Source organism: Crinia signifera, chromosome 2 (assembly GCF_055691185.1).
Source record: "Crinia signifera chromosome 2, ASM5569118v1, whole genome shotgun sequence".
NCBI classification, from domain to species: domain Eukaryota; kingdom Metazoa; phylum Chordata; class Amphibia; order Anura; family Myobatrachidae; genus Crinia; species Crinia signifera.
The window spans coordinates 343423484-343442043 of NC_139218.1; the positions used below are offsets into that span (position 1 = coordinate 343423484).

The 18560-nt window shown below is 46.6% G+C and overlaps 1 pseudogene; it reads left to right on the plus strand.

Annotated features, from left to right (window-relative positions):
• Positions 1–10529: 10529 nt before the first annotated feature.
• LOC146060902 (U2 spliceosomal RNA) lies at positions 10530–10636 on the plus strand (annotated as a pseudogene).
• The last annotated feature ends 7924 nt before the right edge of the window (positions 10637–18560 follow it).

Here is an 18560-nt window from a genome sequence, read left to right on the forward strand (position 1 = left end):
TTCCCTGCTGCTCCCCAGCGTCCCCCACCCAGCTCTCCCCCTGCAGCTCCCCGGCAGTGTTCCCTCTAAGCTGTGCGCGTGTGCGCGCGCACACAACTCGATATGGGTGCGCACAGACATTAAAACAGAGCGCACAAAGCAGCAGTGGTCCCTTTTTGCAGTTGTGGACTCCATTAATGTGTGTTTCACCCATTAACTACATTGTATGCTGTGTTTTGAATGTTTAAATGTTTAATATAATTTTAAAGTAAAGTTAACACAAATGCTGAGCGTCATTTTCCAGTTATATGTAAGTGACGCACAAAAATTTAAATTTCCTTCCAAACTTGCACAGCCAAAATCTTTTGCCGCACACAGCCTTCGTAAAATTAGAGGGAACATTGCTCCCCGGGGACTGCATATGATAAATCCATGAGATTTATCATATGCAAAATTTGGCACATCAAGTGCCTAATCGTGTATCCCCCTCCCGGGGCGCTGCAGGGGAGATCAAGTCCGACTTGTCCCTAGGACAAGTCAGACTAATGTATGGGGGCCTTAACACTACACTGTAAATTGTCTTGCCTGTACAGTCTAATTTTTTTTTGCTATGCAGATCCCATGGGGACACGCATCCGCATTGCAAGCTGTATACACAACGAGCGATCCTGAATCGGCTCCACGGTGCGATTTGTGCTAACTTTTCTTCTGATTTTGGTTATATAGTCTAAATCGAAACCTCAAAGTGCACCATGTTTTTGCTCCTTGCTTTACATGATACACCACAATGATATTTATTTTTTTATTGCTCTGTTTTTAAAATCACTGAGCAAATGTAAGTAGTAAATAAATGTGACCACTGACCACCCAATGAGAGCATAAAGTGTTCACCAGTAAAAGCCACATGTAAGTTTCACCACTTGCCCTTTGGAGATACCGCTGTTAGGCAGTTGGATTACTTTTATTACTAGATTTTATTACTCTTTTATTTGTTTTTTCTTCTTGTCATGTCTAGTAATGCCTGTGATTTATATAGAGATTTTAGCTACAAAACCTTCTTATGAACTTTAAACCCTTTAATGGCAGGGGAGAGCTCTGTCCTCCCTATTATTTCAGTGACTTCAGCAAGTGCTAATGTGTGTTTTCATAGCCTCAGTGAGAGATCAGAGGTGCCAGCACTGAGCAGTGTACGTTTAACCTTCTGCTGCTTGGGGTCACTTAGTGGAATTTGGGATTGGACATTCTCCACACACACATCTTCCTGCTGTAGAGCACATTTTTGCTTTGCGTTGTTCAAGGCTTGTTCCAAATACAATGATTACCAGACTATAATGAAAACATGATTTTCTAACAGAAAATGACTTAAGGGACTAACTAGAAAACAAAAAGAGTGATAGGAATTGTCCATCAGCGCATATTATCGCATTTATTGATAAAATGTCACTCCGGTAATTGATTGATGATCAACTCTATAAGCCCAGGAAAGATAATAAATAAATAAATAACTCTTTGCAGGTTAGCGAATGCCCTTTCACACAGGCTTGTACTGGGTCACAAAAAATACATCCAAAACAATTGAGCACAAAAATGGAAATTTAAATAAGGCAAAAAGTTTTATTAAACTTAGTATTTTTTCCTGCATTATCTCATTCCTGAGAATGATCAGAGGATTTAGGCAGTAAATGCAGAGCTGCAATCCTTGTTAAATAGTATTTACCATTCTTTTCATTTAAATTCAGGGTTGCCAACTTTAAGATTCTCCTCTCCGGGAGAAGCCCGGAGAGGAGAGATTCAGCAGCCACTCAGGGGGCGGGGCTTGCGAGTGACATCACTAAGCCCGACCCCATTGCTGTTAAAGCAGCTAATTCACGGATCTCCGTGGAGGGGGCGGGGCTAAAATGACGCGATTGTGCCGTTTTAGCTCCGCCCCCTCCTCTGAGACCCGAGGATTGCGGCATTTTAATGCCGCCATCCGGGGGTCAGCGGGGGTCCCCCCTGAATCCGGGAGGGTTGCCCACCCTTCCGGGGGGCCGGGAGGGGGACCCGATTTTCAGGAGACTCCCGGAAATTCCGGTAGGGTCAGCAACCCTGTTTAAATTTTATTACAGGAGGCAGACAACAAGGTCTTGCATAAACAACACTTAGGGCAGTATTCAATGCTCCCGATTCACCGTTTTTTTTCGTCGAATCGGGCTGTTTTCACTCCTTGCGGTGAATCTTTTTCACTGAAAATCTGATTCACCCTATTCAATGTTCACTGTTCGCCGAAAGCGAACAGTGAACATTGGTAAACATATTTTACCTTGGTGCAACCTTTTGGCCTGAAAACAACATTGTGAGGTATTCAGGATAGACTGGCAATGAATGGAAATTAATGTTATTGAGGTCAAAAATAGTGTAGGACAGGGGTTCCCAAACTTTTTTGAATCACGGCGCCCTAGAGCATCAAAATATTTTCAAGGCACCCCTAGGCCAAATGCTTCTTATCGCGAAATTCAGAGAAAAAAAAAATTAAATTAAGGGCCTTATTCTAGTTCACTCTTTCTGGCAAAATCCTTCTTAGATGGACAAAACCATGTGCACTGCAGGTGGGGCAGATGTAACTTGTGCAGAGAGAATTAGATTTGGGTGGGGTTTTACTTCAAAGTGAGATCTATATTGCAGTGTAAAAATAATGCAGGCAGTATTTACCCTGCACATAAACAAAATAACTCACCAAATCTAATTCTATCTAATTCTATATGCACATTTTACATCTGCCCCACCTGCAGTGCACATGGTTTTGTCCAGCTAAGAAGGAATTTGCCTCTAAAGGCCCCCATACACTAGCCGATTTTGGTCAGATTTCAGCCAGATCAGTCGGATCTGGCCGAAATCGGACCAAAATCGGCTAGTTTTGATGTCCCCTCAGATCCGATGCGCGGTCCCGTGCGCATCGGATCTGCGTCGGGTGGTCGGACCTGCTGCACGTCCGACCACCCGACTTGGGACCTAGTGGGGCGGCGCGGCGGTAGAGGGAGCAGGGGGGGCTGGGGACGCTGCGGGGGACACAGGCGGCATAGAGCCGGGCAGGGGGAGCCGGCGGGAGCTGTCAGTACGGAAGAAAAAAAAAAAAGCCCATACAATGAATGGGCAGCCTGTGATTGGCTGAGCGCTCTCTCAGCCAGTCAGCAATTGGCTGAGAGAGCGCTCAGCAGCCAATCACAGGCTGCCCATTCATTGTATGGGCTTTTTTTTTTCTTCGGTACAGACAGCTCCCGGCTCAGCTGTAAGTAATTGCCGCAGCTGTGTCCCCCGCAGCGTCCGTCCCCCCAGCCGCCTCAATGTCCCCCTGCCCCCTTCACATTGCAGCTCCCCTGGAGTTGCAAATGATACATCGCATGCGATGTATCATTTGCAAAACTTGGCACATCAAGTGCCAAATCGTGTGTCCCCCTCCCGGGGAGCTGCAGGGGGGAATCAGGTCCGACTTGTCCTTAGGACAAGTCGGACTAATGTATGGGGGCCTTAAGAGTGAACTAGAATAATGCCCTAAGTGCATTGTGTTTATATGTCACAGTTATCTGGTGAGGGACAGGATTTGCTTCTTTTTGTCCCCATATATTACGATTTGCAGCCACAAGCACTGGTTTTGCCTGGTACATTGACCATAAATAATATGAATTGATCCTGGTCCACCAACCCAAGGCACCCCTGCAAGTGTCCTGAGGCACCCCAGGGTGCCTAGGCACACAGTTTGGGAACCACTGGCATAGGAGCAAAAAAAAAAAAAAAAAAATCTGCGATTTTAGCGGTGTTTAGGTTTTTTTTTTTTATACAGATCCAGACCCAAAACACAATGCAGACCCAAAACCCCAAAAAGTGTGCACCCATACTTTAAAGAACAGGCATCCAAAGCTGTAGGAGCTGGTATTCTGTATGGCTGGACATGGCTATTGGATGGTTTGCCATACTCTTTTTCTTTGATGGTAGTGTATTCAATGATTCGATGGGCAGATTTCTGAAGGTAGCTGTCATTGAATGTAAGGGGGGGGGGGGGGGGGCAATGTTTTACAACAGGGTTGCCGACTTTTTAAAGCTCCTCTCCGCTTTCAGCAGAAGTTCGGAGGGCGGGGCTTAAACATGACATTATTAAGCCCCGCCCCACGAAGGAAAGTTACTCACTTTGCCTATCTCAGTGGAGGGGGCGGGGCACTTTAGCCCCCGCTCCCCCCCCGCAATCAGGGGGGAGCGGGGTTCCCCCAGAATCCGGGAGGGTTGGCCACCTTTCCGGGGGGCTGGGAGGGTGACCCGATTTTCTGGACCATCCCGGCCATTCCGGGAGGGTAGGCAACCCTGTTTTACAATGAAAATGACTGTAAGTTGTTTTATCGCAAAGATGTTTTATTTGTGATGTTTTGTTGCCATCGCATCAAAAGTTTTGATGGCTGAAGCCCAGTTGATAGCCCCCCAATTCTGTAGTTGCCCTCTCCTCTCCGACACACAGGCCTTGGGGAAATAGGCCAATGAGCTGTGACCAATTTGGCATGATTGTCACAGCAGAGATTGGCTCTAGTTCCACCTGCCAGAAACAGCAAACAAATGTAGAATGTAGTCATGGGCCTAGATATACCGTGTAATGTCCGGACAGGTCTGTCTGTGTTTGTGTAGCTTAAACGATAAACTCCAAAACATAATTTTAATATATATTTCAAAAACTTCTCAGAACATTATCTCTCCGGTTCCTAGTTTCATTTCCTTTAGGCTTCTGTTGCCCTTATTATGTTTCTTATCCTATCTCAATATTTGATCACAAAGTCGAAAATACAAGTTCAGTTATGTAAAACATTTATAAATATTAGACAGATATTTCGTGGCTTACAGTAACGATGGAGAAACATTACAACATTTTAAAATTAAGAACATCAGGTCCGATTCAGAGATTCACAGCAACTTCAAGTTATCGTACATCTCTGATGGTTTGAGATGCGCAGAAGCCATACTGCACATGTGCAGATGTCATCATCCTCCGGCATCATTTGCCGTGATCTGGACAGGGACCATTCCTTAAAACAGAGGCACACCGGCAATGTATTGACATAGTCTTCTGACACTTGCCTACTTTTGAAAACTAGTTTCAGGGAGATTATAGTTGGTAGCAGAATTTTGCATTGTGTGCTGTTGAGGGGGCGTGCCATACTCCACCCAAAGGGCGTGCCTAGTTCCATATATGGGGGTATATGTGCTTAAATACTTGTTGCGAGATATTTCTAGATATCATTATTAACTACATACTTTGGAAAATTACGCAAGTATTGATAATACAATTTCTGCTTGCAATATTGGATTTAGTTGATTGCAAATATTTGCTGTGATATTTATTTTATTCTAAATCATTCAGGGAGATTGTGAAGGGACAACTAAAAATGACCACATTTTATTTACATGTAGATGAGCGTTAACAGCAGTTCCTGCACCTGTTAAATAATAAACACTGATACCTGCTCATGTACTGTTTGTGTTTTATATGTGATTCAATATAAGTGGCCATGAGACAAAATAACTCACCAAATCTAATTCATAGGGATCATTGTGCTTTATAACTCATGCAGGCAAATCCCACTGATTAATTCATTTTAATGTATATAGCTCTGATTTATTTTTTCCCAAAAAATGTAGCAGCTGTATAATGTAGGTTAGATGAATCAATGAGCTAAACTGTTCTGGGAGAGAGGGAGATTGCTGCTATTTCAGGGAGTCTCCTGCAGAATGCAGGAGGGTAGCCAACTCTGCTTCCGATACACTGGCCTTGGCAGCGGAGATGAGGCGAATAGTCTATGAAGCCTTATGCCTGGTACACACCACGATTGAGACCGGGAGCAGATCGTAAGGCGATCGTATGATCGTCTCGCGATCTGTTGAAGCACATGATCTGCACACGATCTGCATACGATCCGCTCCCGATCCAATCCTGATCAGTACCCAGTTGAAGGGGTCGTTTTCAAATCCTACTGCAGCAGGTAGGATCTGAAAAACGACCAAAAGACCCGTAGGGCCGCGCATCGGATCGGAATCTGATCAGAAATGGCCCAAAACATGCCCAATTTACATACAATGGGTCGAGATTGTATCTAAATCAGGTGTTTTGAGGCCAAATTGTTCTGGTCTGTACCTTACATTAAGCTCACTGAGATGGTTGATGCTGCAACAGATGGTTGTGATGTTGATCCGATGCTGTGTCTTTGGTTCCCTGTTCTCGACCCCGGCGTGCAGCCTGAGCAACGTGACCTCGGCGTGCGGCCTGAGCAACGTGACCTCTGGCTGTCATGCTGCGCAGGCCACACCGTCGCATCCCCATTTTCGGCCAGACCTCCCGCTCTGCTGCTGTCGCCACCCGTTCCGAGGCGCCAGGCACCCCCGCACTACTGCTGTCTGCCCCGCTCCTGGCCGCCCGACCATGTAAGTAAATCTGCGGGGCGGCCGGGGAGGAAGGGGGCCTGTTTTTTTAGGCCAATATTTGGTTTTAAAACGGGAATTGTTTTACTTATAGCCCTTAAGATAAACATTTTCCACATCTATGAAGGACTTTGAAATAGGTGTGTGTGCTTCAAAGAAAGATCAGAGTTTGTGTCTTTTGTATACCTAATGGACTAAACTGAAGGTAAAAGCATTGAAGTGACAAAACAACGTGGCAGACAACAAAACATATCTCCCATCATTGATGGTGAGCAAATCCGGATTGACATGCATTGACACACCTATTTCAAAGTCCTTCATAGATGTGGAAAATGTTTATCTTAAGGGCTAAAAGTAAAACAATTCACGTTTTAAAACCAAATATTGGCTTAATATGCTCTTAGATCAGTGGGCCTGATTCGGGTTTATAAGTAAAGCAAAAAAAAAGCACACAACTTGTGTCGGGAACAAACCATGTTGACATGCAAGGGGAGCAAATAGATTTATATTATTTTCTGTGCAGGGTAAATATGGGCTATGTTTGTATGTAGCACACAAATGTTGAGCTGGGCTCACATTACACGGAACATATTGCCCTCGTAACCGATGTACTCCATCACAGGTATATGCAGGAAGAGACGGATTTCCCGCTAGGCAACCTAGGTACTTGCCTTAGGACCATGAATGCCTTAGGGCCCCCTGAAATCCGGATCTGATCAACTGCAGGGGTGCATCGGATCACTCCATCACCTGTTGGAGCTGGGAGCAGCTGGCGGGGTAGAAGCAGCACCTCAGGTAGAGCAAAGACCCTGCTGCCTCCAAATATGGGCACCACCTTTTGGTTCTCCATCACCTCTAATGTCGGACAGGGGAGCGCAAGGTACCCAGTTCTACCCGGAAGTGCGGATTCCCGGAGCGCTGCACTGTGTCCCTTCAAGACTGCAACATCGGGCAATGAGCATGTAAACTTACCCCTGTGGCAAAGAGCATGTTACTCCTCCTGGCAATAACCATATAATGTGTAAAGGGCATTACTATAAGGTATAAATATGACTATCGGTAGATATATATATATGACAGATAATGTAGGGCTGGAATCAGGAATGAAAATATAGTGTTATGTATTGATTGGGGGTTTCTTTCCTAGGGCCCCATGAGCTCTAAATCCAGCTCTGGGTGGAGAACATCATTAACGACCCATGGGGCTTGCATCATTGGCCATATGGAGCATGCACACTAAGCAGTATTATTAACTATATAGCTCAGAAGGGCCAAAACAATTTATAATATTGCTTATGTCGAGATGTAATAGAATGAGATTTTAAATTGGCCCCTTAGACTTTTGAGATTTTTAGTAAAAAAACTGGCGCATTTGTGATGCTAATTACGCTAAAAATTCCACTTTTTGCCACGAAATTCGCACATTTTGACTTGATGATTTTTCCTCACACTTCAATTTGCATCCAGACGTTTTCCCATTATAAAGTATACAACTCGCAAATGTAATAGGGTGTGATTTTTGGAAAACGCTACCAAAATTCACAAAACAAATGGACTAGGTTCTGACTGGCAAATTTGACTAAACCATGCACAGATCACTGAAATCTGTGCATGGTTCTGTACCAAAAGTGTCAAAGTAAAAATGATAAAAAAAAAGGCATGGGCTCCGGACTCAAAGAATCGGTCCTGGTTTTAGAAATTCAGGGGACAAAAATCATAGGGGATCCCAAAGATTTCTAAAACCAGCACCAAGCGGTCCAGGTTCCCAAAAATACGGGGGGACAAAATGAGCCCGTATCAGTCTCCCGTATCAGCATCAGCATTGGCTGAGAGAGCCCTCTCAGCCAATTGGCGGCCACCCAAATGTGAGGCCTCTGAAAAAAGCACTTCAGATGTGATGTGATGTGATGTGATGTGATGCGATGGGAAATCACATTGCGCTGTCACATCGCATCCGATCGCACAAGTGTATGGGCACCATAACTCTCCCTGCACATGTTACATCTGCCCCACCTGCAGTGCAACATGGTGTTGTCCATTAGAGAGAGAAGTTGCTTTTGCGAGTGAACCAGAATCATGCCCCAGGTCCGAATTAGACCCTATCTTTTTTGTTAAAGAGCTCCAGGCAGTTTAAGGGAAATCACTGACCACATTGTATGTTTTACTGTGTTGTCTAATGTGCTTTAGGCTTTCAGTTATCAGCAAATGTTACAATTCTTTTGAAAACTTATCAGTTACAAATGCAAGATCGCTTTATGCTTTTAAACATGTGGTTTTATTAATATCACCTAGTCACTTTTTATTTAAACATGATTATACGGGGATAAGTTCAGGATCCCAGCAGTCGGAATCTCTACAGTCAGAATCCCGACCATGAGTATGAGTGGAGCTGCGTTTCTATGATAATTGTGTCATTTTTGTCCCTCCCCTATTCAAATATGCACTAATGATGCGATCGTCATCCAGCTGCTTCTCCTTTCCAGGTTCTCCCAGAAAGTAGCTTTCAGAAGTTAGCAGTGGCGTAACAATAGAGGGTGCAGAGGATGCAGTTGCTATGGGGCCCTTTGAATTTTTTAAGTAATGCTGCAGCAGTGGCAGGCAGACAGTGCCACTGTCCCGTGTCTCAGGGACAGCGCAGCACTGTCAAAGCAGTAGTCCAGACTCCAGCTAGTCTGTCCTGGCCGGCGCTTAACGTCCCTCTCTAGTAGTGACCAGCCCCAGCGTGACTGTGTGCACAGTTTCTGGCGCTGATGAGGTGTGCAAAACACCGCGGCTCTGAGGACTCGGGAGACCCAGCTCCCGGCTCTGGACATAGAGACAGCTGCGGTGATCAAGTGGCGTGCTGTGGAGCCCCGACGATGCGGAGACCCGGCAGGGAGAAGACTTGGTGTAGAGGGGGGGGGGGGGTACACAGCGGCACCTGTAAGTAATGGGGGTTAAGTAGCAGTTATATAGCGCCATCTATAGGGTGGGGGGGGTGGGTTATGCTCTCTCCCCCTCTTTCTTCCCTGCTCTCTTTCCTACTGCACATCTTTCTCTCAGTCCAAACATTCACTCCACCTGTCTCTCTGCCCCTAGTCATCTCTCCTACCCATGCTTCCTCTCTCTCTCTCCCTCCCTCTCTCCAACCCCTATCTCTCACCTGTGCTCTCTCTCTAGCCCTGTCTCTTCCCAGCACCCTCTCTGACAGTCTATCTCCCCAACTCTACCCGGCACTGCTTCTCTCCTGACACCCTCTCTCCCTCTTTCTTCTGGCACAAGCCCCCCCCCCCCCTCGCCCTGTCCAAGATTTTGCTATGGGGCCCACATCGTTCTAGTTATGCCTCTGGAAGTTAGTAATTATGGGTTAGGCCAGTGGTTCCCAAGCTGTGCGCCTAGGCTCCCTGGGGTGCCTCAGGACACTTGCAGGGGTGCCTTGGGTTGGTGGACCAAGATCAGTTCATATTATTTATGGTCAATGTACCAGGCAAAACCAGTGCTTGTGGCTGCCAATCATAATATATGTGGACAAACGGATCAAATCCTGTCCCTCATCAGATAACTGTGACATATAAACACAGTGCACTTCATTTAATATTTTTTCTGAATTTTTCGATAAGAAGCATTTGGCCTAGGGGTGCCTTGAAAATATTTTGATGCTCTAGGGCGCCGTGATTCAAAAAAGTTTGGGAAACACTGGGTTAGGCACTAGGCTGCAAGGAGTGGGTTAGGGGGTTATGGTTGGACTGTGAAAGGATTAGGCTGTAGGGAGTGGGTTAGGCTGCAGGAGGGGACAGTTAGGGCAGGGTTGCCTACTTTTGAAAAATCAATTCAGGGAGAAAAGTAAAAGCCAGGGGGTGGGCCTTGCGTTGCCAGGGGGCGGGCCTTGCAGTGTTTTTATTTCAGTAAGCTGAGGGAGATTGACATCACATAATAGTCCAGTGACATCGCATAATAACTTCAGGGAGCATGATATCCCATGATAAGTGGGAGGGGAGAGAGAGTCTGACATCCCATAATATGCTCTCAGTCTCATCACTGGCATCCCATGATAATAACAAGGCATCCCTGTCCTGGCCATAGTCACTGCCACAGGGCTACATGCCTTACTACCTGCCTGGCACCTGCACCTGGGCATCGCTTCTCGGCCTTCGGGCTAAGATCAAGTGTAGTATCTGTTCTTATCAGTTGGGTCTGGAATGCCCCCTGGCAGAGAATAGAGAAAAGCAGTACCGTAGCATCTTGTTACTGAGCCTGAGGATAGCAATCATCATGTTCTGGGCTAGGAATGGCTGAGTATCGATGCCCTGCTAGGGAGGGAATACCATTCTTTCCACTGGTAGGGAGGGAAGAAGCATCGGGCTTTGAGATGGGGCTCTTTTTCAGGGGTCTTTGCCTCTGTGGGAGGGTCACTCGAAAAGCTTGGTCTAGTATCCACTCCCAGGAAGACGGGAAAAGCTGGGGCCGAGTAGATTGCTCCAGGCTGGGGAGGAAGGACTCCAGCCTGGGGACAGCGAAAAGCCCAGCCCAGTACTCAATCCCTGGGAGAGGAGAAACGTCGGGACTGAGTAGGTGGTTTCTTCTTCCTCAGTTGGTCTATTTGGGCCTCTGCGTGGGAGACTCACCGAAAAAGCCCGGTGGAGTATCCATTCCCATGCCGGGGGGCCGGAAAGGGCCTGCTGGTGAGGCGGAGAAACACTTGGTCGGACGCTGACTGGCTGGCTGCCTGGAGTCCGAGGCTGCACTGTGCCCCCGGTGAAACTCGGGGGTGCTGAACCTGCACGGGTGATCCCCAAAATCACCTGGCACAAGTAAGCACTTGCACTGCGCACTTCCCCTCTAGGATAGGCTGCACGTCCTTACCTCGTCCTTTTGGATGGGGTAGGACAATTTTTCACACCCCCACCCCGGCCTTCTGGCTGGGGTCCTCTTTATTATTTATTTCTCTTCTTCTCCACGTTTGTGCACTTTTTCACGTTTTCTGTTTTCTGTAGTTTGTCACGGTTTTTTTTGGGTAGTGTGGTCGACCCTTATGGGCCTTCCATTTCCCCAATGTACCGAAGCTCTCGCCTTTTGGGGAGAGCTTCGGTCCCCCGAGGACGACCCGAGCCACAAGGCAGGGGGAAGTCTACTGAGGGTCTCTCCAAACCTTCGGGTGCGGAGGACCCACCGTCCTAACCCTTCCGGGGGTTGAGGAATGAGGGTCTCTCTAAGCTTCGGCGAAGAAGACCCACCGTACCCTATTTTCCCCTCTTCGGCCTTATGGTTGAGAGGGGTTAGGGGAAAAACGGGGCCCTTCTCCTTCGGGAGAAAGTCCAATTCGAACGCACGGCCCCCTTTGCACGTGTTTAGGCACAGCACTGGTGCTAGGGAGCACACCTCGGGCTCCTGAGTTTTTTCAAACTCACCTGCACCTGGGCAGCAGATACTTGTGACATCTCACTGCTGCATCCTTCACTAGTACTACCTGGGATATTGCTATACCTGGACCACTGCTATTGCATACTATAAAGAAAAATAGTCTGACAAACAATATGCCGAATGATGACCGGGGCAGGGGCAGAGCGCTCGGAAGAGGTGAGGTGGTGACTGCCACTGCCTGAGGTCAGTGTCAGAGGGGCTGTGCATTTACGGTCCCCGAGGAGTGTGGGCTCAGTGCTGGAGGAGTGTGAGCTCAGTGCTGGAGGAGGGCGGGCTCAGTGCTGGAGGTGTGCAGCTGTAAAGAAAAAGAACCATACTTACACACGCACGCTGGTGAAGTGGACTCCTTTCGCTTTCTCCCGCAGCTCAGCTTCACTTCCGCGACGGCTACTGCGCATGTGATAGATTACGGCGTTGACGCGCGAACGCGTCATTGATTATCTCTGGCGCATGCGCAGTAGTCAATGTGGAAGAGCTGCGGGAGAAAGGGACCCTCTTCCGGGAGTCCGTGAGATGTCCCAGAATTCCGGAAGTGTCACGGACATTCCGGGAGAGTCGGCAACCCTGAGTTAGGGTGTGGCTGCAGGGAGGGGGTTTAGGGTTAGACTGTGTGAAAGGACAATTAGGGTTAGGCTGAGGGAGAGGACAGGTTAGGCTACAGGGAGTGGGCTAGGTTGCGGGGCTTTGCTGTAGGAGAGGACAGTAAAGGCCCCATCTATTAGTGCGAGGTATCACATGCATTGAAGCTAGCCTACCATTACCAAGATAGCCACCAGGACTTGTACTGCACGGTTGCAAACCTCCAGGGTGTGCCTACCACTATCAGGGATAGGCTGGGAAACCATAAACAAAAATAATGGTACCTCCAACATGGATAGTGGAGGTATGAACTATCCATGTTGGCATGGCGTTAACTTCGTTTATTTTACTTAGTTTGTGGCGAGCGTAACCCGGAAGTAGCGCGGCGCCATGCTGGCGCCGTGAAAGTAAAGAAGTACCAAAATAATTTATTTTGCTTTAAAATATCTTTAATATGATGTATTTCACACCATATTGCGCTCTCCATAATATCAAATGGTATCTTGAGCATTAAATTGCTTTTCACATGGAAAGTAATCATTGACGTCTGTGTTCCCAGAAGATTCATGTGTCTGGAATGTGGAGATCTCTGCTTTCTCAGTCTGCAGTTCGGTGCTAAACCTGACAGGAGCATAGCACTGCCAGTCACCATGACAGCTCACTAGAGAATCTCACACACATAAAGTAGGCTCCAGAATCCTCATGTCTATAATAAATCACACAGTAATGCTCTAAGGGCAGGACCTGTGGGATGTGTGAATGTTTGTTAATGTGTATCACAAAAGGGCTATTTGTCACTATGCTTCCATGTCATGGGTGAAATATGGTTGGTGGAACATGTCTGTTGTACAAGGACAGATTCTTGATCAGTAAGACTTCTGTACTATGGCTGCATGATGACCCTTTTGTTGTTGCAAGTTTACCTTGAATTTTCTACATTATCAGGGTGTGAGACGTCATAACAATTCTCTTACACAAAACCCAATACACAAACTGTACAGTACCAATAGTCAGAAATTATAGGACTGCAAAAGTCAGTGTTGGCTGCCCCCTGCTGACACATCATTGCACATCTCCTGGAGGTGGAGGAGAGAGACTACACTGTAAAGCAGTAATGTGTTTTACCATCATGTCCCCTTCCTAGTGTTCTCTCTGGGTGCTCACTGTATAGTTTATAAACACACGATACACCACTGGCTTATTGCAATCGGAAATTGTGTGTTGTGTCATTTCTATAGAAATTACAGACAGAAAAACTATGTTTATGCACAGGAAAACCTTTATTTTACATTTTTACTTTAGCTATTTTTATTTGAGTAGGACAATAAGTTAAAAAACATATGCAATGTATTTTTGGGGGGGAATAAAGGACTTAGGGGGTATTCAATTATTCAATATGGGATTGCGAATGTTGGAAAGGCCCAACAGTCGGAATCCCGTTTTCATTTAATCCAACTGTAATTCGACAGTTGGAATTTAATGTTCCGGCTGTCAAGTGTCGGAAAGTCCAGTGCCTACATTCCTGCTATAGCCTCGAATTCATGCTCTGTGATGATGTATAATGTAGCACATACTTGCCTACTTTTGAAAACTAGTTTCAGGGAGATTATAGTTGGTAATAGAATGTTACACAGAGGTATGCTTTACTAGGTTTCTATGAGGAGGTTAGCAAAAACCTTGATAATGGAAAAGCTGTAGATATGATCTTCCTATATTTTGCTAAAGCTTTTGATACAGTACCACACAAGAGGTTGATAAATAAAATGGAGGACCTGGGATTAGGGGCAAATATCTGTAGATGGGTAGGGAACTGGCTATGTAATAAAGAACAAAGAGTAACTGTGAACAGTGCCGTATCAAATATGATACCAGTACTAAGTGGAGTGCCACAGGGTTCGGTTCTATGGCCCATTTTATTTAACATGTTTATCAACAAATTTTGGGATGGGGTTACTCAGCAATGTTTCCATTTTTGCAGATGATACAAAATTGAGCAGAGTCATTAATTCAACAGAAGATGTCGACGCGCTTCAAAATTATCTTGACAATCTAGATGAGTGGGCAAAAATGTGGAAAATGAGGTTCAATGTGGACAAATGCAAGGTCATGCACCTTGGGAGACATAACCAGTGTGCTAGTTATAAACTAAGCTGGGAGACATTGGGTAATTCAGTACTGGAAAATTATCTGGGAGTCCAAATAGATGACAAACTGGGGTGTAGTGCTCAATGTAATATAACAACAAAAATGGCCAACAGAATTCTGGCATGTATTAAAAGGGGCATGAATACTAGGGACTCAAAAGTAATTATGCCACTGTACAAAGCTTTGGTTAGACCACACCTTGAATACGTGATGCAATACTGGGCCCCGCACTATAAAAAGGACATCATAGAATTAGAAAAAATTAAAAAAAAGAGCAACAAAGCTAATTAGGGGTATGGAGAATCTAAGTTACAAGGAGAGATTGACTATTTACACTAGAGAAGAAACTTTTATGGGGCGACATGCTCAACATGTACAAATATATCAGGGGTCATTATAAGGAATTGTCAAACATCCTTTTTACTACTAGAAAGGAATCAAGGGCACGAGTTTAGATTAGAAGAAAAAGTTTTAGTTACCTTAGAAGAAAAATTTTCGGTACTCTTTACCTAGAAGGGCGCCCATCGCGGGCATCGCATGCACTAAAAAATCGGGTGCGATGCGACCGACGCGATGCCCGCGATTTCCCATAGGGAACAATGTTAAATGTCTCAATTGACCCGATTTTCCTGTTTAATGCCTCAATTGACCCGATTTTTCCATAGGAAACAATGTTAAATGGGCCACAGAGGCCAAATAGGCACCCTGAAGTGTGAAATGGCCCCCACAATTGTTAACGCCACCCCACAATCAACGTGAACCCGAAGCGTGGCGAGCGGCGGCACGCGTCCTACGACCTTTTCATACCCCCACTATCCACGTCGGCGTGGAGTTGAGAATATAAAGTGTGGCGAGCGCAGCGAGCCAGCGAGCCCGAAGCGTGGCGAGCGCAGCGAGCCCCGCGAGGGGACGCGGATACCTTCACAGGTATCCGCGTCCCCTCGCGGGCTTCACAGCTGTCCGTGTCCCCACGCGGGGCTCGCTGCGCTCGCCACGCTTCGGGCTCGGTGGCTCGCTGTGCTCGCCACACTTTCTATTCTCAACTCCACGCCGACGTGGATAGTGGGGGTATGAAAAGGTCGTAGGACGCGTACCGCCGCCCCTCGCGGGCTCGCTGCGCTCGCCACGCTTCGGGTTGACGTTGATCGTGGGGTGGCGTTAACAATTGTGGGGGCCATTTCACACTTCAGGGTGCCTATTTGGCCTCTGTGGCCCATTTAACATTGTTTCCTATGGAAAAATTGGGTCAATTGAGGCATTGAACAGGAAAATCGGGTCAATTGAGACATTTAACATTGTTCCCTATGGGAAATCGCGGGCATCGCGTCGGTCGCATCGCACCCGATTTTTTAGTGCATGCCATGCCCGCGATGCCCGCGATTTTTTTATTAACGATGCCCAAGATTAAAATCGTGGGCGCCGTTCTAGGTAAAGAGTACCAAAATTTCTTTACGGTCAGAGCAGTCAAACTTTGTAACTCTCTTCCAGGAGAAGTGGTGTCGGCAGAGACAATAAATACGTTTAAAATAAGGTTGGATAAACATTTATTGGTTAAAAACAGCCATGGGTACAAATAAGAATCAAAATCTTTCTTTACGTTTTTTAGAACATACTATACACCAAGGGATTAACTATAACAAAAAAAATAGCAGCAATCTCCCTCTCTCTCTCATTAGTCTAGCAATCTCCCTCATGTCACCTAGCCCATTTTTGGAGAAAAAAGGAATGAGCGATAGATACATTTACATTAAATCATCAGCACCATTTCCCAGCACTTTACCAAGTATAGTAGCTCTTACTAAGTGCTTTGAGGCTCATCTACATTTGGATATAAGTCGTTTTAAAAGATTCCTCTCAGATGTAGCAGTACACACCCACGGTTCTAGGTGCCATGTTCACAATCTCTTTTTACAATCTCTCTATATAAGGAACTAGACACGCCCTTTAGGTGGATCATAACACACCCCTTCAATGGGGCGCAGTGCAAAATTATACTACCAACTATAATCTCCCTAAAACGAATTTTCAAAAGTAGGCAAGTATGCCATAACCATTTCATTTTATATATTGCAACCATAGTTCTAGCAGTGTCGAGTTTGTATGTTCTCCTATCTGTGTAGAGCTTTTTTGGTGTATTTGTGTGAAGTTTGTATGTTCTCTCCCTGTGCTTATTAGTTTTCTCCATGTGTTTTGATTGCCTGACACACTTCAAAGATATACTGTTAGATTAACTATCTGACATATATTAACCCCAATGTGTGTGTGACTTTGTGGTAGGGATTATAAATCATAATCTGCACAAAGGTGAGGATTGATGTGAATGATTAACTATTCTCTGTATGAAGTTTTGCTTAATAAGTAGTCACTATACCCTTTTACACCTAAAAGACGGGTCTCACCCAGGTTTTTGGACCTGACTCCGACCCGGGTGCGATCTCACTTTTAGCCACTTTTACACCCGCTCCCCAACCCGGCATAATGTCGGGTGGGTGACGTCACCGTAGGCGGAGCCTAAACTGGTGCTGGGAGATGAGAGCATCTGCCAGCGCCAGCTTTTCCATTGCAGTGAATGGGTCTGGGTTTACTCATTTACACTGTACCGCGATCCGGGTCAGTGAGTGGGGACTGTGTATAATGGCAGTGGGGGCTGTACTGGTGGGAGTGTGGGCTGTGTATAATGGGGAGTGGGGGCCGTGTGTACTGGGGAGTGGGGGGCTGTATATAATAGGATTGGGGGCTGTGTGTACTACTGGGGTGGTGGGGGCTGTATGTATTACTGGGGGGAGTGGGGGCTATATATAATGGGGACTAGCGGCTGTGTGTACTGGGGCTGTTTATAATTGGAGTGGGGGATGTGCATAATAGGGATGAGGGCTGTGTATAATGGAAGTGGGGGCTGTGTATAATGGGGAGTGGGGGGCTATGTGTAATGGGTAAGTGGGGACTATGTATAATGAGAATGGGGGCTGTGTTTTGGGGGAGTGGGGGCTGTGTATAATGGGAGTGGTGGTTGTGTATAATGTAATACTGTTCTTTAACATGGGGGTATGTGTGTTATGTAATATAGTGGTGCAGTGGTGTATCTATGGAAGGTGCAGAGGTTGTAACGGCTATGGGGCCTAATGTTTGGGGAGCCCCAAGGCCCAAGGCCCAGCAGGCACCTCACCTGCAACCTTTTTAATTTTTTTTAAAATGTAGTGATGCATGCACCAGCACAGTAGTCCCATGCTTCCCCTGTCAGTGACACACCCGCCGCTACAGTCCCGTTATCCACCCATAAGCAATGATGCTGCAGTACCATTCTACAAACCACCAGTGGCTCCACCACAGTAACATGCTCACCTTGCAGCCACCGCATTGGCAAACGGAAGAGCCTGAGCTCATGAGCAAAAGACCCATAGACCATTGGTTCAGGTACACAGCGCTGCCTATACAGAAGAGCATGGGACTACGGTGCTGCTGCCTGCATCACTACATTTAATAAATCAGGCTCAGAGTGTTCCACAGTTTTCTTCTGCCACTGCAGGACACACCCCTTAGTGGCGATAGGTATGTAGGAGTATGTCCCGTTGCTGGGACAGCTTCCCTGCTCCCAGCATCGGATCAGCAGCAGCAGAATGGCCAGAGGGAGTTGGGCAAGCCTCCCCCAAGCGCAGGGATCAGCTGTCTGATCCCCGCCCTGACAGCTCGGGTGGCGAAGCAGCATTTTGATATTGACACCAATTTGCCCACCAATCCAAAGTGCCGCTCATGGTGCTTTGAATCTCCCGACGATTGGGAGCCAATCATGGCTCCCAAATCGGCGACCAATGGGAGACAGCCGCGGCGAGCCAATCAGCACTTGCTGCACTGTACTCGCCTTGCCCCCGGCATCTGACGTCAGATGCCACCAGGAGGCGGAACAAGGAAGACCATCGGCGGAGAGGGAGCCAAGGAGCACTCTTGAAAATCAGAGGAGCCGCTGAAGAGGCCAGAAGACGTCGGGATCAACAGAGAAGATCTCAGGCGCCTTCTGGAGGAAG